Below are 24,608 nucleotides of genomic sequence, written 5' to 3' on the forward strand. Positions count from 1 at the left end.
ATCAGAAGATTCCAGTGAGGTATCCTCGGCTAAGGGTCGACATATGAAACGTCCCCTTAGAAAAATTTATACAATGACTGTGCTTAAACTGACACACAATATTTTTAGCGCAACGCAATCTGACTTTCAAAAATCCCTACAAAAGAATGGCCCTGACTAACATTAACCTATACCTCTCACAAATCACTTACCTCACCAAAAATCGTCGTTACTCGAACTACTGCAATACAGCGAGCGCCACTACCGCCAGCTAAATAAAAGATTCAAACTACGGAAGGCACTAACTACTGATAGGCATAGTTAGCAAATGAAAGATTTTGATAGAGAACAACCAATGTATTTACCTCAATAGTCATAATATATATAGCAGTTCATGACAAATTTCAAAACTCCGCCATCTCTCTCCCCACATCCACCACTGCTGGCGGCTCACCTCCAACTGCGCAACGCTACACGCTGTTCACATCCAGCTGCCGCTGCCCAACACTACAATGGCAGACAACAATGCAAACTAGCCACAGACTGCACACAGCACAGCCAGTGATTTTTATACAAAGGTGGCGTTACCAATAAAAAAACTTAAACAGCATACTTAAAATATTATCCATAATTTGTATAATATTCTTCAGATCAGTAGATATGGTGTACTGCACGCTTTTTGAAGTAGCTAATCTTCTTCATCAGGGTTCTAACTATCTCACTTCAAATTTCATGGACACCGGTTTAGCGGTTTATTCGAGAAAACATATCAGACGGAGTTACTTTCACGTTATAACATTAGTATGGAAGTATGCATTGACATGCATTAATTACGTTGAGGACTGTGTAAGGATTGTATTCTAGTTGTTGCCTACGGCTAAGCTCGCGTATCAGTAAAATGAAATGAAATGAGCGTATGGTTTTATTGGGCAGCAGGCCCCGCTTGGGATATTCTGGTGCTTGCTGCAAATCTTTTTATTCGACACCGCTTCGGTGACTTCCACGTCGATGATGATAAAATGATGAGGAATACAATGCACACGTCCCGACGCAAACAGAAAAAAAGAAGCCGAACCTTTTTTTAAAAAACAAACATAAATCTTTATTCGACTTATTATATCTACACAAATAGCACATATTATTAAGAAATATTACATTATATTTTGTTTTAGTTTTTCCTTTTAAAACTTCCCTCTTTTATTACATTTACATTGAATATCTTTTCGGTATAGCCCGGGAACCTATGTTCGAGAAACAGCAACGCTAACCATCTGACCACGGACTACGCGCGCAGATTTAAACGTAACATAGAAGTTATGAGCGACGCATGACGCTCAGCGGTTGAAGTGCGACCGGCTTTTGACTGATATTAGTATGGATTAAACATTAGAGGACTGTATAAGCATTGTATTCATTACGTTGAATCGTGCTCGTAGAACGTATCAAACAATAAAAGCATTCTCGCAAATACACATTTTTCAGAGAGTAATTATTGTTCCATATTTCCCATTATATTGTTCAACTCAATAAGTATGTTGTACTACACACTTTCTAAAGTAGCCCATATTATTCCTCAGAATTCAGGCTATCTCCATACCAAATTTTTTCAAAATCGACTTCGTGGTTTAGTCGTGAAAGCGCAACAGTGTTACTTTCGCATTTATCATATTAGTACAATATAGATGTGGATATATCAGAAACAAGAGATGGATGGATATGCAGGCTGTTTCACAATTCATCTTACTCGCTTCTAGAGGCTGTAGAGGGGAGTGAGTAAATCAAGTTTTACGTAGGAACCCATGTTCGGGAACGTCATCCAACGACGCTATACCTACAGGCGCCAGGGCGCTCTGTAGCATCGTTGGATGCCTTAATATTTACCCACTTCAGGGTGTTAGTTGCATTTCCTGTGTGTCTAACGGTCTTCCCGCAAACACGTCACATAACTTACTGTCTAAATTTGCTATCTGCCATTTTCTGCACGGTGTAAGGGTACAAAGTCTCCCCTATATATGTTGATTTTATATGCATGATGTGTAGCTTCAAATAAGCGAACAAGCAGAACGAGTTGAGACTTAGAGTGTCTTTAGTTAAGGGGATAATTATCTTTATTTCGTTTTTAGAATTATTCCGTTTGTATTCTTATCTGAGATGTTCCTTTCGAGCTACATGCGGCGTCGAGAGCAGTCGAGCTGCCCGTGACCTCATCGCAAATAGCAGCAAAGAGACGCCAGGCTGTGCCCAGCTCCCAAGCAATACCGAAGACCGGAACATAAAGCTAACAAGAACGTCAACAGGAAATTCAATTGTCTCGGCCCCACTTGTCTGTATTCGTCTAGGTTTATGAAGAAGCAATAAATTGTTATTGTATGTTTGAGGAATGGTGCTACTCCTTTAGTGGAATAGTGTGATCAAAAAACAAAAAGGATTTTGTCAAGAGTTAGTCGACGTTTGTTCCACTGAAGACGCAAGACAGTCGAAGACCCTCGCAACGGTCGTAACTCCCTCCACTAAGTGGACTGCAGCTGTCGGTATAGACTGACCGTTTTGGGTCAACGATCCGTACTTCAACACCTGACCTGCTGCCCATGGAAAAATAAGCATTAATAGCTTGTTCTTGCCTCATTTACTCGCAGGTGGTAACTAGCCTGAAGACATACTACTCCTAATAGTTACAATTATTAGTGTATAAATGAAGTAAATACTTATGCAATATTTCAGCATAGAATCCTCAGTCACCAATAGAAATATCTGCACTTACATCCATAACACCCTGTATAAGACTGGACGTTGAGAGAGAGGTAGTGAAGAAGATCAAGAGCTTCGAGGTGGATGGAGATATTAAAGTCAACGGCAAAGATGGGAATGAGTCATTTTCTGCTGACAGTGATAGCTCAGGACGCCATCTATGTGCATTCCCCTCCCACACATATGGGTGAAGTGTGACGCCGCACACCAACAGCAGCGGATGCAGTGACGCCAGACGTGCTCACCAGAGTATGGGCTGGACATGAGCATCCCCTGGATGTTAGTCGCGCGCCAGGTGCCAGACACGTTGAACGAATGCGAAAGGTAAATTAAATCTTTGATCCTAAGCGGAATTCTAAAAAGGATCTGTACGCTGTATGCGCATGCGTGTAAGATACATACTTCTGTAAAATCGGATGGTTCTTTTGAAAATAAAAACTTTATAGTCCCTTGCGTAAGTTAAAATTTACCGCCAGTTCTTATCGTCATTCATCTACAAGATGTAGTGTTTGGATAGCGGATGAACGTTTTTTAAAACAGGCAGCAGAGGATCAAGTAGGTAAAAAGACGAGGGCAAGTAGAAATCCTTGAGTAACACAAGAGATATTGAATTTAGTCAATGAAAGGAGAAAATATAAAAATGCAATAAATGAAGCACGAGAAAGGAATACAAACGTCTAAAAAATGAGAGCGACAGGAAGTGCAAAATGGCTGAGCAGAAATGGCTGGAGAACAAATGTAAGGATGTAGAAGCATATGTCACTACGAGTAAGACAGATATTGCCTACAGAAAAATTAATGAGACTTCTTTAGAATAGAGAATCACCTGTATGAATATCAGGAGCTCAGATGGAAAACCACTCCTAAGCAAAGAAGGAAAAGCAGAAAGATGTAAGGAGTATATAGAGAGTCTATACAAGGGAGATGTGCTTGAGGGGAATATTATGAAAATGGAAGAGGACGTAGGGGAAGATGAAAAGGTATGATACTGAGTGAAGAATTCGACAAAGCACTAAAAGGCTTAAGTCGAAACAAGGCTCCGGGAGTAGACAACATTCCGTTAGAGCTACTGATAGCCTTGGGAGAGCCAGTCCTGACAAAACCGTTCCATCTGGTGAGCAATGTGTATGAGACAGGCGAAATACCGTCTGTGTTCAAAAAGAATGTAATAATCCCAATCCCAAAGAGAGCAGGTGCTAACATGTGTGAAAATTACCAAACTATCAGTTTAATAAGTCACGGCTGCAAATCCTTTACAAAAGAATGGAAAAATTGATAGAAGCCGACCTCGGGGAATATCAGTTTGGATTCTGGAGAAATGTAGGAATACGCGAGGCAAAACAGACCCTACGACTTCTCATAGAAGATAGGTTAAGGAAAGACAAATCTACGTTTATAGCATTTGTAGACTTATTGAAAGCTTTTAACAATGTTGACTGGAATATTCCCCTCCAAATTCTAAAAACGGTAGGGGTAAAACATAGGGAGTGAAAGGCTATTTACAGTTTGTACAGAATCAAGATGGCAGTTATAAAAAATTGAGGGGCACGAAAAGGAAGCAGTGGTTGAAAAGGGAGTGAGATAGGTTGTAACCTGTCCCCGATGTTATTCCATCTGTATACTGAGCAAGGAGCAAAGGAAACAAAAGAAAAGCTTGGAATAGGAATTAAAGTCCAGGGAGATTAAATAAACACTCTGACGTTTGCCGATGAAATTGTAATTCCGATAGAGACAGCAAAGGACCTGGAAGAGCAGTTGAACGAAATGGACAGTGTTTTGATAGGAGGATATAAGACGAACATCAACAAAAGCAAAACGAGTATTATGCACTGTAGTCGAATAAAGCAGGTGATCTAGATTAGGAAATGGGACACTTAAAGTAGTAAATGAGTTTTGCAAAACAACTGATGATGGCCGAAGTAGGAAGGATATGAAATGTAGACTGACAATGGCAAGGGAAGCGTTTCTGAAGAAGAGAAATTTGTTAGCATCGAGTATAGATCTAAGTGTCGCGAAGTCCTTTCTGAAAGTATTTGTATGGAGTGTAGCCATGTATGGAAATGAAATATTGACGATAAATAGTTTAGACAAGAAGAGAATAGAACTTTTTGAAATATGGTGCTATAGAAGAATGCTGAAGATTACTTGGGTCGGAGGTACTGAATAGAACTGGGAAGAAGAGAATTTTGTGGTACTGCCTGACTAAACGAAGGGATCGGTCGTTAAGACACATTCTGAGGCATCAAGGCACCACCAATTTAGTACTGGAGGGAAGTGTGGGGAGTTAAAATAGTAGAGGGGGACCAAGAGATGAATACGGTAAGCAGATGCAGAGGGATTTACGTTGCATAGTTACTCGGAGATAAAGAGGCTTGCACAAGAAAGAGTAGCATGGAGAGCTACATCAAACCAGTCTCAGGACTGAAGACCACAACAACAAACGACATTAATATATTCAGGTGCGTTTCATCTCAGAGGCAAATGAAAAAAAAGATGTTTTATTGAAAGTGCTTGATGCATCCTGCAGAAATCTAGCTCAACATACGCTACATATAACGTACTTTCATTACGTTTCTGTCACTGCGTTTTCGAAGAAATCGATGATTTAAGCTCTTCGTAGTCCTATGAGGTATACTGCTAGAAACGACGTAAACAATTATTCTCATATACGCCAAAAAAAGTAAACAAGTGTTTGCAGCATCGTACTTAATGATTAAAGGATACTGACGTGAGGTAGGGTGGATTTCTTACTAGATATAGTCCATCGTCACTCCCTAGCCGAGACAGGAAGCAGTTTTGCAGTCTATCCAGAAACACGTGTCTCGTAATGGTTTGTGAAGAAAAATACGCTCTAAACTACAAATTGTTGTATCGCGGGTAGTACGTGTCCTTTTGGCGTGTGGTAGAGCTGTAGGGTAGAGTGGGCTTTTCTTGTGCCGCAGACGTGCGCCTTGCGTCTTATTACTTCCGCATTGCTGTAAGTAGAGGAAATCAGCTGTCACATATTCTACAATGGAGAATGTAGTCTATTCTCGTACTATTTTTCTCAACCCAGCTATGTTTGCTGTTTTAATTTATTTGCTATCGATTTCGAAGCAGCTTCATCTTCAGGTAACCAAAAGACTGGTAATCTTGCAAGTGACACAGCAGCACCTTTTTTTAGGGCAAGGAGGACGGAAAGAAATCAGGTTTTGAGAGAAATTGGGATTGAAACAAATCTTAATTTGAGAAAGAATTCGAACAACGTAATTATGGCATACTGCATCAGCACAAACAGCTGTTTAAAATCTTTCAGCAATCGGCAGAAATTTTACTTCAACCCAATTTTTCCTCAGTCAGTGTGAAATTCTAGCCGTTTTATTGCAACAAAATATTAGAGGACTAAGAAGTAAAATTAATGAACTACTTATTTGCTTTAATAAATTAGAGCCATCAAACTCAGTTTACATTGTCGGTCTCTCTTTATATTATCTGACCCCCGCTGATGTAGATGTGGTAAGTTTTGTGGCGGCGTTCGTAGCGACAAGCAATTCGCTGTAGAAACGGCTTACGAAGTCACCGCCACACTTTTAATAGCGGGCCGACCGGTCCGCTGGAACAGTGAACAGAAAGATGAAAACCCAAACACTCTGATTAAATAAAAGTCGGTACTTATCTTTATTAACGAAGATACAGAAACACAGTAGTGAACTCCGTGTCTACAGAAATCTGTCTAGTTCGAGTCGGAGCGGCTAGGTCAGCGTCGGCTGACGACAAACAACTACTCTGCTGCGATGAACACACAACTGACTAGCAAGTACACAATTCGGTGGCGAGTATACAACTGAGCGGCGAATACAGAACTGTCCTAGCGCTCGCGACTCCAGCGCTTAAGAAACCAGAAGCCAGCGGTGGCGCGCGCAGACTTGCGGCGATTTCCTGTCTCGCTGGCGCTGCTTATGCGGACGGCGTCCGGACTTTGATGCTGCCAACCTTTTGGCAGCGGGCTCGGGTGGCATTACTGGCTAGGATATAACAGTAAGAGTTACAACATTTAGGTTAGCATCTCACTTTTGTAGAGCAGGAATGAAGAAAGGAGAAGCTGCTACATTCATCAGGAACTGTAGTAAATTTATGAACATAGGCATTCATAAATTTTGCATAGAGTAACATATGGAAGCATGTGGAACAGAAGTAGAATTCCATGATAAATCTTTCATAATAGTAAGTGTATACTGGGCACTTTCAGATAACTTCAGTCTATTCCTAAATCACCTTAAAGCTCCACTGGCCTATTAAACACCAAAAAGCAAAGAAATATTTGTTACTGGTGACTGTAATGTAAGTTTCCTTAAAAACTCCATCAGTAAGAATTTAGCATAGTCAGTAACATTACCATTCAACTTAATTCCTACAGTAAACTTTCCAATAAGAGTAACTAATTTCTCACAAACAGATATTGATAATACCTTAATAGGAAGGTCTAACGGACAAAATCATATTACAAAACCAATAGACAATTGCCTCCCAGATCATAACATGCAGATTTTTGGTAAATGTTAATACTGAACAGGATACAAATCAATTAAATCTGAATTCAAGAAGGTAGATAGCAAGCCAAAAAAGATTATTTTATGATACTCCCTAAAACCATAGAGTGGTGCATATAGTCGTCAGCAAACGACTGAAAAATACAACACTTTTATTAATAAATCATTATGTAAACTGAATACTGTTTTCTCCCTAAACTGACCTAGGTTAGACCAAACCGAGCGACGTTGCGCAGTGGTTAGCACATCGGACTCGCATTTGGGAGGAAGCCGGGATGATTCCTGTGAAAGGGCAAGACCGATTTCCTTCCTCATCCTTCACACAATCCGAGCTTGTTCTCCGTCTATAATGACCTCGATGTCGACGGGACGTTAAACCTAGTGTTCTTTCTTTCTCTTTGATTACACCAAAGTCTACAAAGAAGGCATGGATTACTCAAAGAGTAAAGGCATTGTGTAAAACAGAAAGGAAAAAGTATCTGTCAGCCAGAAACAGCTCTGTTGCTGGCTCTCTAGCTCGTTACAAGACATAACGCAAAATATTAAGGATGGTAATACAGACATCAAAGCAAATACATTATGAGAAAAAGATAACTACGTCACATAATAAAATGAAGACTTTACGGTATTCAGCGAAGCAGATTGCATTAAGAGTAAATGATACTTTAGAAACAGAGGTGTGCAGTGTTGCAAAACGTTTTAATAAGCGTTCCATAACTGTTACTGAAAAGATAGGGTTGTCAGGTTCAGTATGTGCTACTATGGAATATCTCACTGCCAGACCAGTCATGACAAACAACTTCAGTAATATGAATATGACCCTTACCACAGCAGTAGAAGTAATGTCCATCACAAAATCTTTAAAATCCGAAAACTCTAAAGGTTTTAATAAAATATAAACAAAGTTAATTAAAGAGTGTGCATTTTAGTTTAGTAACATACTAAGTTGTCTGTGTAACCAGTAATTTGTCTGTGGAATGGTTCCTGAATGATTTAAACATGCTGAAGTTAAGACTGTTTGGAAAGGAGGGAGCAAAGAAATACCGTCAAATTTCCATCCAACTTCACTTTTGCCAACATTCTCGAAAATTTTAGAACAGATAATGTACACTCATCTTCTTAACTATCTGATAACAAATAATATATTGGAAAAGGCACAATTTGGATTTCTAAAGGATTCTAATCATAATGGAACTGTACCACAGGGAATTCTGTTCATAATGGTTCATCTTCTGTTTAACGAACTCTCCGACTACATTCATTTTCCAATTTTTTTTCTTTGTTTCTTCGAACACTACTTATCTTCTGTTCTTGGAGGGAGCTTTCGGAATCAAAAATGGTTCAAATGGCTCTGAGCACTATGGGACTTAACTTCTGAGGTCATCAGTCCCCTAGAACTTAGAACTACTTAAACCTGACTAATCTAAGGACATCACACACATCCATGCCCGAGGCAGGATTCGAACCTGCGACCGTAGCTGTCGCGCGGTTCCACACTGTAGCAATAGAACCGCTCGGTCACCCCGGCCGGCCTTTCGGAATCAATATGTTGTTTGAAGACATTTGTTTTAAATTTCATTCCTCTCTTTATTATTTTTTCGATCATATTTTGGAAAACCAGTTCTTTGATTTTTTAACTTTTAAGAATGTTAATTATCCTGTAACGTCGCAAATGTTTCTTTCGTCAGTAACCGGCAAATAGTTATGTATTTAGCATTATTGAATCACCAAAACTTCATTACAAAATTATTTATCTGAGTATACATTTGTTTACGTCCTAAATGTAATTTTCTTAGTAAATGTTAACTCAGACTTACTGCGAAAACACATCACTGACTCTTTGCATCAATGAGTTGTGATATCTTGTGTAGTTTAGTAGAAGGAGTCTTTGCACACAGGTAATCGTGAATGAATGTGTGAAGGAAGGGCTGGGACATGCCTGTGTGCAAGACGAAGTGAAATTAATCTTGTGCATTGAGGGCGGTCAAAACCGTATGTGAAACACGTTTTCAGTAACTTGCCGGAAGCCATAAAATGTCAGACTACGAGTGAAGTTCAATTTAAGAGGGGCGTAGAGGTTTTATTGGTGGCCAGATCCTTCTAGTCCGATGTATTTGTTAGCATGACCAACTGATTTCAGATCAGTAAGGCAATCACTGTAAAGAGGTCTGGTAACATGATTTTTGTATTTGATTATGCATGGCTACAATAGCCTAACAGATATGAAGTGGACTGCAGTGTACTGAACATTTACAAGTTATGTGACAAGTTATCTACTAACATTTAAATGAAAATATATTTAAGGTTGTAAAATCCCAGAAAAAATTTGTAAAATGTCAATATTTAAATGTTAACGAGAATAGAACCTAGTGTAACCTCCCCACAAATAAAATAATTTATTGACAATGACAAATAAATGAGAACTAGCAATCTGAGCCATGTGTAAGCTCCCCACAAAAATGAAAGTCAATTCAATAAAAAATGAAATCTCAGTGACAATGAAAATGCAAATAGACCGAAATGTCGATCTTAGGCCCTGTTCTTACCTCAGTAAAATTGCATCTGCTCTTATTTTTCGCCATAGCTTAGAGGAAATGCATCGCAAAAATTCTTTGAATTTAAGTAAATTTTTTCTTTAAGGAAATGCATGGAAAATTTTCTTTCAATAAAATGTTTGTTTTGTTAAAATGCTTGGTTTGAAAACAAAATTATTATTGGGGCGATTCTTGAACAAATTAATTACACTTAAGATGCATTACATTATCTGATGAGCGCAATGCTGCTTCATTACCTTATTTAAAAAATATACCTCGTCCTGAATCTTGACCAGAGGCCCATGTTGACGCCCGCCGACTCCTCACACACAACTCCGACTGTCTCTCGCGCGCTACTACATGCTCTCGCGACTCGTTGCGTACAACTGAACTCTCTCGCAACCGCAACTGCCGACTCCCTAAATGCAACTGAACTCTCGCGCGGTCAAGCGCAGACTAGCAACGATAAATAACTCTCTGGTCAGAGATTCTGTCATACCTCGCCATCGCTGTACTAAATACATACGCGTTTCATAACCCTCCACTGGAGGGGCAAAAATTTGGCAGCGATGGTGAGTCATTTGGACTTGCCATCAGCAACAAATTTTTTCTTAACTAATTACCCTTTACAATTCACAGAATATTCAGATGTAGAACATGAATTAAATGTAGTGCTCATGCACCGAATACAAAGCATTTCAGACAATGACAAAAAAATATATACAATGAGTACAGAACGTATCAGCAAATCAGAAAAATGTGTATACAGATCATATTGATAAATGAAAAAGTGCACACTGACGTTCAGCACAAAACATATTAACACATGACATAAATGCACATGCACTGAAAAGTTCTTCAACGTTTTCACAACAACTAAATGTAATGGCAAAAATTCATCAAATCACAAAACGTATATACAATATAAATAACAAGAGTGCACATATACTGTACTTCAGAATATATCAACAAATCGAAAAAAATGTCTTTAGCAGTTTCACAACAAATAAACATAATGACAAAAAATCATGTTGACAAGTGACATAAGTGTACTTGCACTGGAGTTCAGCAAATCGAAAAAATTTATAGGCCATGAATATAAATGATGTTAGCAAAAAATGATTTTCACTATGTTACAAGACTTAGGATAGGAAAGGGAAGGATTGCATCATGGTTGTAGCACTTTAGGTTACACACAGCTGCACTGAAAGTCCATATCTTTCCACAGATGTACAACACCAAGTGAGACAATTTGAAGTTCTTTTCCCATTAGTATTCATCAGCGTAGCCAAGACACTGAAATGTCGTAGTAATTTTCCATATTATCATTTCGGCAGTACATCAAGTACACCAAACAGTGGGACCATAATAACGTCTCCATCACTCACGGTGGTGGACAGCATGTCGTGTCAACACCACACTCTTACAAGGCACACCAACGTAGAATTAGTGCAAAAACCAAATATAGTGCTCCATGATCAGGATGTACAGGACAAATGGATATTGCAGTAATTCAGGGTAGTGAGGTCAGAAGGTGAAGGGCATTAAGTCACATACTAGTCTTCATTGAGAATTACATTAGTCTAACAGCTGATTTAAGTAATTGGTGGCACTCATCACCCAGTTACGGAACATTTCTGTACCATGTATGAAGTATTACAGAATAATGTTCATAAATCATCTGATTACAGTCAATATTGGCACTTATCAGCCAGTTATAAACCATCAGAAGTCATCATTGAAAAGGAGAGTCAGTTAATGGCATAGCATTAACATAATTCATTTAGTTATACTAATTATTGGCACTCATTGGCCAGCAAGTATTGAATAGTACAAAACATTTTTAATTATTGGCAGTCATTGGCCAGTTACAAAACATGAGAAGTCATCATTGAAAACAGGAGCTAATGAATGGCATAGTATTAATATAATTCATTTAGTTGTACTAATTATTGGCACTCATTGGCGAGCTACAAAACATCAAAAGTCATCATTGAAAACAGGAGCTAATGAATGGTATAGTATTAACATAATTCATTTAGTTACACTAATTATTGGCACTCAGTGGCCAGTTACAAAACATCAAAAGTCATCATTGAAAGCAGGAGCTAATGAATGGTATAGTATTAACATAACTCATTTGGTTACACTAATTATTGGCACTCAGTGGCCAGCAAGTATTGAATAGTACAAAACATTGTTCATCCTTCAGTATTATTCAGAACTCTCTTAAATGGATAGAATTATTTGGAACTGGTGATATACACCTTTTTTTTGTTGTTGTTAGCAACGCATTGCTTTGGGTAATTATAAGGGAAAGCAAGAAGAGAAAAAGAAAAAAAAATGCTTCTGGGTTGTTTCTGTAAATGAAAAATGTGTAACGTCATTCGTCATGCATCAGCTGTAGCAAGGTTGTGACACAACTGGGTAAAAAAAATGCAAGTACTAGTATAGGTTTAATAAGTAACAAGTTTAGTAAGTATCATGAAAGGCTTCTCCTGGAAAAAATACAAAATGGATTATTGGGCTGAAAGAAGAAACGCATACTATGCTGAAAAGTAGTGAACTTCGAATTAACAGGTAGTGAAATGTGTATAAAAAATGTGTTCCATAGCTGTCCTTTCCAAAACCTTCAGTCATCATACCATACGATATAAAACATACTGTCAAAACAAACTGCAACAAATACTTAAATAACTACATAGCATAAATACATAAACTTCAACATCATCCTCATCTGTAAAGAAAAAAACTTCATTATCCATATTATCATAACTTCATTATTATCATCACCTGTAAAGAAAAACTTCATTATTCATAGTAGCATATTCTTCATCATAACTCTTCATCAGCATTCATTATCATCTGCAAAAAATCACTTCATTACTCATTACACAACTATTCCTTATCTCTAGCATATTTCATCACTAAAACTAAGATGTGTAGTGCTGTCTGACAGCCTGCATCAATCGCCTTGTATTCTGAAAGAAAAAATTAGTTAAGACTGCTATTCTACGATGTGTATTGTATATTCTTGTTAATGCTTGTTAATTCTGATCCATTTACTCTTCCTCATAAGGTTTTTGTATCTTCTTTCGTCTACTCCGTAGTTGAAATTCCCGTTTCTGTTTAATTTATTTCCTTCACGCATCATTTCTTTCTGAAATTGATGAACAAAGATTAATGTCTTGCATTTAAATCATATACCCACTAAATAATGACTGGTTTATGGTGACATAATTAAGCATACAGCATAACATGACAGAAAACGTAATATGTCAAAAGAATAGACAGTGTTCAAAGGCAAAAATGTACAGAGAATATCACAATGCAGCAGCAAAAAAAGAAAAATGTAAAACAGTCACGATGTTGAGATATCATAGGGCAAAAAATGTCAAAGTCAACTGGTGTGTGTTATACCTTAACTATTTCACAGTGCATACAAACAAAACATGAAAACAGCCGGCCGAAGTGGCCGTGCGGTTAAAGGCGCTGCAGTCTGGAACCGCAAGACCGCTACGGTCGCAGGTTCGAATCCTGCCTCGGGCATGGATGTTTGTGATGTCCTTAGGTTAGTTAGGTTTAACTAGTTCTAAGTTCTAGGGGACTAATGACCTCAGCAGTTGAGTCCCATAGTGCTCAGAGCCATTTGAAAACATGAAAACAATTGTACATACATAAGAAAGTCAAAATGTGACGTTCATTATGTTCAGCTTGTATGTAGTGTAGTTAATAGAGGCGAGAATTAAAGACTTTAATGGAGACAGAATTTGATAAAATTAATACGTGACTACATAGAATTGCATAATTATTCATAAAATACGTAAGTTTGTCTGGAAAAATATGCACGGTCTGATGTGTAACGACAAGAAGAGCGACCTGCTAACCTTACCTTGCTGGGCACTTGCCAAGAAAAAATACGATAGTCATCAATAATTAATCACGTGAATATAGTTGTATCAGTGGTCATAAGTGGCATCATAGCACGTTAAATTATAAAGTGGTTTCATTCAATAAAGGGTTTAATGTTCGACACATGGTGGTTGCCCTTACTTTTCCTGGTTCTCAAAGTTTCGACGTGTACAACATTGGGGTGAGGAATGCTGCGAATCCGATATGGACCTGCGTATAAAAGTTCAAATTTACTGCACTTACCTTTTATTCTGCTGGATAAATAGTGTGTACGTACTAATATCTTCTGTCTTATGTGAAAGTCACGGCGTGTACAAACCTGTTTTTGCTGTCTTCTTCGGCGCTCTGCGGCACGTTTGATGTTGTTTAGCGCAATGTTAATTATTTCATGATGTCTAATCGACGAGATGTAGGAAAGTGTACTAATTCTTTAATTTTGTTAGGTGGTTCAGCATTTTCAGTATAACAGACGGAGATAGCATAGTGGATTCATTTGGAATGGAATTAATTACATCTTGGAATGAGAATATGTGTGTGTCCCAATCAATATGTCTTTTGTGGCAGTACATTCTACGCAGTTTACCAATTTCTTTCATTAATCGTTCACAGGGGTTCGAAGAAGCATGGTACTTGGATATACAGATCGGAGAAATGTTTCTAGCTGGTAACATGCGTGTCCATATAGCAGAACGAAATTGTGATCCATTGTCAGAAATTATTTTCATCACATGCCCTACATGAAATAGAAAATGTTTTACAAATGCTTTCGAAACAGTTTTAGCAGTAGCTTTGCGTAACGGAGTGAAAGTAACAAATTTTGAAGTGAGTTCAACAGCGACAAAGATGTAGCAAAAGCCTCTATTAGTTCTGGGAATCGGACCAAAAATGTCTACTGCGGCCATATGTCTTAATTTAACAGGTATAATGGGATATAATGGGGGAATATGTGAAGTGGTGTCTGACTTAGCTTTCTGGCAAATTTTACATGACGCTAAAACTCGTCGTATACGTTTCTCCATGTTGACAAAATAACAGTTCTGTCTCAGTATAAGAAAACATTTTCTGGCTCCGTAATGTGCATAACTTAAATGAGTGTACCAGATTAATTTGTTAACCAGTTCGTCAGGAATGCATAACAACCAATTGTTGCTGTCAGAATGAGAACGGCGAAATAGAATGTCATTGCTTACAGGGTAATGGTTTCTAATGGTAACATTATTCCTATCTTGCCACAGGTGTTTAATTTCTTTCCATACGTTGTCTTTACTCTGCTTTTGTGCTATGTCTTGTAATGACGACGAAATAAAATTTTCAAATGCAACTTGCTTTGCAGAAGTTGGTTGCTACGTCTTGCTGATTGTTGCTGAGAGAACGAGATAGTGCGTCTGCTGTAACATTTTGTGTGCCGGGAATATGAACAACTGTAAAATTAAATTCCTGTAAATAAAGCTTCCATCTGCTTAATCTGTCATGAGTGAATTTAGCCGAAAGTAAGAATTGTATAGCTCTATGGTCTGTGTAGACGGTGGTACGTCTGCCATAAAGAAAGTGCCGAAATCTCGTAAAAGCCCATACAACACTATAATGTTTCCAATTCTGTAACGGAATAATTTCGTTCAGCAGGTGACAGAATGCGACTTGCAAAGGCGATGTTTTTAATTACTGTAGTGCCATCTTCTTCAATTTCCTGGAAAATATGTACGCCTAAAGCGGTGTTAGAACTGTCGGTGGCAATAGAAAAATTTCTGGTAAGATCTGGGTGCGATAAAAGCGGAGCATTCAACAAGGCTTCTTTCAGGTTCATGAATTCAGAATGTGCTTGCTTATCCCGTGACCAAATAGTGTTTTTATCTGTTAATTGGCATAATCTAGGTGTGTCTAAAGCAGAGTGATGAATAAATTTAGGAAAAAAGTTAATTAAGCCCAAAAAACTGCGTAATTGCTTCTTCGTTGTAGGAACAGTAATGTCACGTAGAGCTTGAAGTTTTTCCGGATCAGGCGCAATGCCTTCTGCTGAAATTACGTGTCCAAGAAATTTTATGGAAGTTTTGCCAAAATGCGATTTACTGAGATTAACTGTGAGTCCTTGTGCATGAAAAGTTTGTAACAGTCGTTCTAGAATCAGATTGTGTTCAGTCCAGTTAGCTTCTTCAATAAGAATGTCGTCTACGTACGTCGTGATTCTGTCTTTAAGTTTTGTCGGAAGAATTGTGTTCAAACCGCGAATAAAAGCTGCAGAAGAAATAGTCAAACCGAATGGTAATTTGCAAAATTGATAACAGTCGCCAAAACAGAGAAAAGCTGTGTACTTTCTGCAATTCGGATGAAGCTGAATTTGCCAAAATCCCGATTTCAAATCTAGTGTAGAATAAATAGCAATACCATGAAATTTTTGTAGAAGTTCTTCTAGTGTCTGTGGTCGATCGGTTTCATTAATAATAATGTCATTAATGTGACGTGAATCAAGTACGAGGCTAAGTGAGCCATCTTTTTTCTTAACAATATGTAGCGGGTTTATGTACGACTAACTGCTGGTTCTATACTTCCTTGGTCAAGCATATCCCGCAATTCTTTCTTAACTTGTTCTCTATGGATATACGGAATGGGATAATGCTTTGCTTTAAATGTATCGTGCTGTTTGACTTGAAATTCATACATAAATCCGGACATAGTACCAGGAATGTTGTCAAAAACTGGAGCTTGCTGTAAAAGAATTTTGCGTAGTTGCGTGCATTCGTCGCCTGTATTTGCACTGCTTTGTTTAACTTTATAAGAAATCATTTGCATTACGTCGTACTCAGCTTCGTCTGGAGTGTTATAGTTATGTACGTACGTATCAGTAAACAATGTGGAATTACAGTATGTTACGTGTTGCGGAAATGACCTCTGTACGATTAATTGTTTGTTCTTCCGCAGATAAAGTTTGCTGAAATTCTAAAGTCAAATGCTCATTTTCATCCTTCAACATTAAATAGGAATTTTGAAAATCAGTAACTGTGTCGTGTTGTACAAGAAAATTAGTACCTAAAATAACGTCTGTTGTCAATAAAGGAACAATCCAAAAATTTGAGTGAAAAGTATGACCTGCAATAAAAAATGATAAATGCGTCTGTAATTTAACGTCTACACCTTTACTCGATACTGCTCCTTTCACTTTCGTTTTGCCTAAAGGTAATGTAGGATATGTATTCTCTTTGTTACACTCGTTAAAAGTTTCTTCATTTATAACTGACATAGGTGATCCAGAATCGATTACTGCTGAAAATTTCGAAGATTCAATTTTAATTTCGATAACAGGATGTGAAATGGTTTTTTGAACAACTGGTCTTTCTTGCAAAAGAGTGTCTCTGATATCGTCAAAAGTAATTACATTTTCGTGAACAACATTTTGCGTGTCAAAAGTAGTGCTTGTGTTACTGGGAGATACGACCTGTACAGTATCTTGGCAAATTCTATCTGACGTGTTACTATTTTCAGGAGGATGCTGTGGCATTTCTACTATTTGAACAGTTCTATTACTTCTTCCAGACGTGTTACGCTCTGGATGATACCTACTGTCGGGTTCATTCATGAGAATATGTTCTTGTGGATAATTTTGCTGTTGGTATGACCGATTGTTGTTAGATGTATGCTGAAAATTGTCCTCATTATTTTTACGTCTGTCGTAATAGTCATTCCTATACGGTGCATTGCGATAGGAATTGAAATATTGTGTTTTCTGTACGTAGTTGTTCCTTTGCTGCCGTGCGTTACTATTTGTTGTACCAGGGACTATACGTCCACGCGGCGAAACATTAAAGTTAGGTTGACCTTGTGCATTACATTGTTGGTTAGGTATGCTAACCGGCTGCCTTTGATGCTGTTGCGGAGAAAAACGTCTATCGTTACTAAAATGTGGTTATTCTTGCTGGTAATTGTCTCGATACTGATAATCAAAATTTTGTCTGCTACCAAAGTTCTGTTGGTTGTCGTTCCTAAAGCGTCTGTTACCTTTGCTATTGAAATTAGGTGATTGACTGTAATTACTGTAAGTCCGTTGGCCTTGGTTGTTATGTGAAAATTTCTGTTTACGAAGGAATAATCTGATTGCTGCACTTCTAAAAGCTGCAGCAGATCCCTGAATGCCGAAATGTTTTCTTTTTGCTGACCCGTTAAAAGTGACACTCTTAATGATCGTGGCAATTTAGAAATGCATAATTGAATTAGTGCAGATTCACTATATGGTTCACTTAAGTACTGGTTTTGTTGGACCATATGCTCAAAAAATTGCGTCACACTGGGAAAATTGGAGTTCTCATAATTTGGCAAACTAATTAGTTGATCTTTAATTCCGCGCTGTGTCGTCTTCGACCAGTACGCTGACAGAAAAGCATTCTGAAATTCTTCTACCGAGTAACATTGCCTCGCGATCGGTCTCATACGAGTTGCCGGCTCGCCTTCCAAAAAACTGCAAATAAATTCAAGTTTGTGCGTTACGAGCCAAGTCGGTGGAAAAGCAAAGCTAAATTGTTGTATCCAATCCAGGGGGTGAATCTGTGTTCTATCGTTTTTAAAATACACTAAGCAGATTCAGAAGGATGTAGGTTGCAGTAGGTACTGGGAGATGAAAAAGCTTGCACAGGATAGAGTAGCATGGAGAGCTGCATCAAACCAGTCTCAGGACTGAAGACCACAACAACAACAACATCGTTTTTAAATACTTTAAATTTTCTCACTGACAGAAAATGTTTGTAATCAAAATTATCGTCTCTGTATGACGGAACAGGTTCATGATTGTATGAGAATCTATTGAACTGTGGTTGTTCGGAATCTAAGTCCCGTACTCTCTGTTGATTACCTAAATTATACGCGCTGCGTGAGTCTGACAAATGTTCGCAAAGTGGCGTCTGCTGTGATGTGTTATTAAATGAAATATTTTTCATCTCTGTTACTTCTTGCTGTAAACATGACAATTTTCTACGCAACGTGTTATTAGACGAATCGATCTCATTAATTGTCTGCTGTAGATTTTGAAATTCAGGTGTTTGATTAAATGAAACCGGTGAGGTATCGTCTGATTTGCTGTCATTATTACTTTTAATAACATCAATACGACTGGCCAATTCATCACATTTTTCAGTCAGTATTTTACCTGATCATCGGTTTTAGTATCAGAGGCATTAATCTGTTTTTGCAATTTACGTGTAGTTTCGTTCAGTTTTTTAACGTCAGCTTTGACGACATCGGAATCCTGTGTTAGTTCTAATTGTTCGAGTCTGTCGGTCACTGTTAGAAAATCTGTTGTGTATGTGTCTGTTTTCGATTTAAGATCGGAAATTTCGTCACGTAATTCTGTGTTCGACTGTTTGATGGTATTAATTTCGTCGGACACTGTAGCAATATTGTTGTCTACGTATGTCTTTGCTTTCGCGAACAATTTACGTTTGTCTTGCTGTCTCTGTGCAGTGATTGTTTCCATGACTTGACGTTTTACTTTATTTTGATCCTGAATAAATTTGCGGAAACGCATATCACTGTTTTGTATGTGGTGATTAAAACGTTCGTCAATCTGAGTGTTTTGTTGGTCGAATTTCGCGTCAATCTTTTCATCCATTGTGCGCGAAAGTTCTGCTGTCATTGCTTTAAACTCGTCGCGTAATTGTGTAGCTTTTTCAGAGCATTGTTTAGCGACTCCGCTAATTTTGTCTCTAAGTGTTTCTGTTGCAGCTGTTTGCATTTCCCTTAATTCCTGAGCAACAGACCTAATTTCTTCGCTACTTTTTCTTGAACAAGCCTCAATTTTCTCGCGTAACTGTTCCTTAGTATCATGACACTACGCGGCAACGACTGTAATCTGCTCGCTAAGCTGTCTAGAATTGTTGTCTAATTTTTCATTAAGGCTATCATGTTTTTCATTAAGCTGTTTGATCTGTTCACTAAGCTCTCTGGAATTGTTGTCTAATTTTTCATTAAGCTTGTCTTGTTTTTCACTCTGTTGTCTGAAATTTTCTTTAAATTGTTTGTTATCTTCATTAAGGTTGTCTAATTTTTTATTAAAGTGTTGTTTGAGATTTTCACTCTGTTGTTGTAGCAATTTTGCCATAATTTGTTCCAAGTCAAAATTAGCATTTCTATTCTCTGTGCTGTTTAGTGCCGTACCTGCGATTGTCGCGTTCTGTGTGACCATTTGGTGATTCTGTAATTTACAAAATTGTTTGCCAGTCAAATGTACACTGTCGGTCACTATTTCGGAATTAAATAAATCCGTCCTACTTTGTGTATCCTGTTCATTTTCATTAGACAAATTTGTCTGTTCATCACGTGAATTTAGTAAACCGGTTGTGTTAAGCTGGGCAGCGCTCATTACAATAGAGCGTCCCGCGTCATCAATTGTCGTCAGATTAATAGAGGACATAACTGAGTTCATTTGTTCATCATTAAGACAAAAGTCATCATTAGTGGTTGGAACGCACTGATTGTCGGTGAACGCAGGATTGTCATCATTACACTGCGTGTCACAAGTACTATCGGTGAAGTTGTTTAACTCGGTTATTTCGTTCAAAATACCTCGCGATACACTATTCACAGTCTTTCGCGGCATTTTTACAATAGTCACAATTATTCACAAATGAAATAAGCACAATGCAAAAAGCAACAAACAAAAATACAACAGAGCAACGAATTACCGATGATCTGAGGAAAGAAAGTCACAAAATTAGTAAAAGCGTTGCGCCAAATGCTAATTATATTAAGTAAATAAGAGCAGATATCTGGCTACGTTTCAGAAGATTCTCAACGAAATACGATCCTGGACCGGATGTCGCCAAGTGTAACCTCCCCGGAGAATTTTGAAAAGACAATAATTAAATGTAAATAGGAATAAAGCCAAGTGTAACCTACCCAGAGAAATTTGAAAGACAATATTTAAATGTTAACGAGAATAGAACCTAGTGTAACTGTGGTGTCACCGCCAGACACCACACTTGCTAGGTGGTAGCTTAAATCGGCCGCGGTCCATGTAGTACATGTCGGACCCGCGTGTCGCCACTGTGATCGCAGACCTAGCGCCACCACCTAGGCAGGTCTCGTGATACGAGAGTGGACTCGCCCCAGTTGTACGAGAACCTAGCTACCGCCCAGTTGTACGAGAACCTAGCTACCGCCCAGTTGTACGAGATCCTAGCTACCGCCCAGTTGTACGAGATCCTAGATACCGACCAGATGTACGAAGCCTTTCTCTCTCATTAGCCGAGAGACAGAATAGCCATCAGCTAAGTTAATGGCTACAACTGGCAAGGCGCCATTTGTATCAGTGCCTATAGCTTACGAGTATTCAAGAGAGATGTATTCCAAGGACTAATAAAAAGATAAGTAATAAGCATCTACATACTTTCTTCTTATTCATTTACAAGTTCTCATGTTCCAGACTTCACGCCCGTCTGCTTTAGCCGTGCGTGCCCTATCGGCTACAGCGTTAGTCTAGAGTTCATTTTCAGCCATCTCAACTTCGCGGTGTCGGCCCAGCTACCGACACAACATTTATTGGCGACGAGCAAAAGAGTTTGTATTAATTCGTTTGCAACATTGGCGACGATTTAAAGTGTTTTCTGATTGCTTACATTTACTTGTGTCATGGCTTCGCCACATTCTCCAGATGTACTGTCCGAGTTTTATCGCTTGCAGAATCAGCAGACGCAGGCGTTACTGGATGCCCTTGGACAGCTCGTCCAGGGTCAACGTACCATTCAAACCGATGCGGCCGCCGCCGCTTCTTCGCTACCGCTGCCACTAAACGCTGTTGCACCTCCCTTTCGACCATACGTGGCAGCCGATGAGACGTGGCAAGAGTGGTCTCGCCAGTTCAACTTCCACCTTGCTGCCTACAGAATTCAAGGTAATGAGCGGCAGCCGTTTTTGCTTTCTTGTGTCGGTGTGTCCACATACCGTGTGATAGTGAAATTGTTTCCCCGACGAGACGTAGCAACTCTGTCCTACGAGGAAATTGTGTCTGCATTAGATGCCTATTTCAAAGAAACAGTTAATGTGGTTGCAAAACGGTATACGTTCTTTCGTACAAAACGTACGGCCGGTCAAACTAATAGGGAGTGGGTAGCAACATTGCAAGGACTTACTAGGGACTGTGCCTTTGAATGTGACTGTGGTCTTTCTTATTCAGATACAATGGTGCGTGATGCAATTGCACAGAACGTTTCTGATGTTCGCATACGGGAGCAAATTTTGAAACTAGTTAATCCCTCCCTTCAACAAGTGATAGACATATTGGATAGACAGGACACACTTGACTGTGCTCAGGAATCTTTTGAAACTTCGCCAGCCGTGTGTAACATTAACCGGCCCGCTGGACGCGCTGCGCGGCCCGGTAACCGGGCCTCGCGCACGGACGCACAGCTGCCGCCGCGTGCTAAGCCACGTGTGCCGCGCCAGCCCACAAATGTAGTGAAATCGTGCCCGCGGTGTGCTACTAGACATTCGCGTGAACATTGCCCGTCACGCCAAGCTATTTGCTTTTTCTGCAATAAGAAAGGACATGTTCAAAGTGTTTGCCAGAAAAAGCTCAGATCAGACAATCACAATCATTCCAGGCCCTTTGCTTCGCGCCGGAATCGAACCAAGGACACTCAGGCTCGTGGACCTTCGCCTATGGACATTCATGTCGTTAATTCCGCTTCGTCCAGTGACACTTTCTCTAACAGTAACTGTGATCGTCCCACAAAAACTGTGCGTCGACATCGCCGGAAATCACGTCAATTAGCAAGTGATTCTGTACCAGTGTCTGTTCCAATTGCACAAAACAGTCGCTCTTGTCGTCAGCAGGACAATAAACTTTTTGTGGACTTAGACTTTGAAGGCAAAGTGATACCATTCCAGCTCGATACCGGAGCTGCAGTTTCATTGCTCAATCACGACACGTACAAACAACTGGGCAAACCTCCGTTGCGTTCCGCAAATGTTAAGCTAACTACATATTCCGGACAGAAAATTCCTGTGTTAGGACAGTGCAGCCTTCTTGCAACATACAAGGGACAAACAAAACTTGTGTCATTTTACGTTCTTCGTTCTTCTTCTGCAGTGAACTTGTTTGGTCTAGATTTATTTCAGTTGTTTAACATGTCTATTGTAAATCAGGTCCTATCCGTGAATCAGACTGTGCCTTCAGACAGTGTTTCTCGGCTGTGTGACGAATTTGCAGACATTTTTGCACCGGGCTTAGGTTGCGCTACAAACTATGAAGCACATTTAGAACTGAAGGTAAACGCGCAACCGAAATTTTTCAGGGCGCGCAATGTTCCCCACGCATTGCGTGATGAGGTCGCAAGAACGTTACACGATCTCGAATCACAGGGTGTAATTGAACGTGTGCAAGCTTCTCTCTGGGCCTCACCCTTAGTAATTTTGCCAAAACCTTCCGGAAAATTGAGACTTTGCGTGGACTTCAAGGCCACAGTGAATCCACAGCTAGTGACTGCTACTTTTCCTTTGCCCCGCCCGGATGATCTTTTTGCTAAACTGTGCCCGGGAAAATATTTTTCAAAGTTGGACCTCGCCGATGCGTACTTGCAAATACCGGTGGACGACGAATCCCAGCGCGTATTGGTGGTTAACACGCATCTTGGATTGTACCGCTTCAAAAGACTGCCATTCGGGTGTGCATCCGCCCCTGCCTTGTTTCAGCAATATTTACAAACTATTTGTGCGTCGGTCCCTACTGCAGCAAACTATCTGGACGATATAGTGATCTCCGGACAGACAGAAGAAGATCATCTTGCGAACTTACGAACATTATTTCAGGTCTTGCGGCAAAATGGTCTTCGCTTGCGGAAGGACAAATGTGTGTTTTTTGCTCGTGACTTACCATACCTGGGACATGTCATTAATGCCCAAGGCATACATCCGAGTCCAGAGCACCTCCGTGCCATACAGGAATTGCCTTCCCCTCAGAATGTGAAACAGCATCTAAAAAAAAAAAAAAAAAACAAAAAAAAACAAAAAAAAAAAAAAAAATAAACAACTTGCTCGTCAGCACTGTCCTTGGTTCGGAATCGATGCTGCGATTACGAATATGTGTTCTTCGTGCCCGGCGTGTGCCGAACAACAGTCCGCACCGCCGCGGAAAGTCTTTGCATGGCCAAAAGCCACTTCCCCTTGGCAACGCTTGCACATTGATTTTGCTGGTCCATTCTGGAATGCTCAATGGTTGGTTCTGGTCGACGCCTTCAGTAATTTTCCTTTTGTTGTCCGGATGTCTTCCACGACGTCCTCCGCCACCATCCAAGCGTTGTCTGCTATCTTTTGCATTGAAGGTCTTCCGCAGACTATTGTTTCCGACAATGGCCCACAATTCATGTCCGCAGAATTTCAGTCATTCTGCCAGGCCAATGGTATTCAACATCTGACATCCGCGCCGTTTTCGCCTCAGTCCAACGGTGCCGCTGAACGATTGGTCCGGACTTTCAAGTCACAGATGTTGAAATTGAAAGAGTCGCATTCTCGGGAGGACGCATTGTTGCTCTTTTTGTCTTCGTATCGCTCTCAGCCCCGAGATGGTCGCTCGCCGGCTGAGTTGCTCCACGGTCGTCCTCATCGCACCTTGATGTCTTTGCTGCATCCGCCGCATCAGGTTCCTGTGCAGCGGCAGACTCCTGCTTTTGCTCCAGGCGACGTTGTATTTTATCGCAACTATCGAGGTTCACGGCGTTGGCTCGCTGGGCGCATTCTTCGCTGCCTCGGCCGCGCGATGTATTTGGTTTTGGGGGCCTCTGGTGAGGTGCGTCGGCATCTCAATCAGCTGCGCCTCTGTCGTCGCTCGGGTTCTGCCGCTCCCCGTCTGCTTTCAGCGACGGTGCCGTCCAGTCAGCGCCCTGGGGACCCATCTACTGGCTCGCCTCATCCCCAGGTGTTACCGACG

This window comes from Schistocerca piceifrons, chromosome 2 (genome assembly GCF_021461385.2).
Source record: "Schistocerca piceifrons isolate TAMUIC-IGC-003096 chromosome 2, iqSchPice1.1, whole genome shotgun sequence".
Classification (NCBI taxonomy): Eukaryota; Metazoa; Arthropoda; class Insecta; order Orthoptera; family Acrididae; genus Schistocerca; species Schistocerca piceifrons.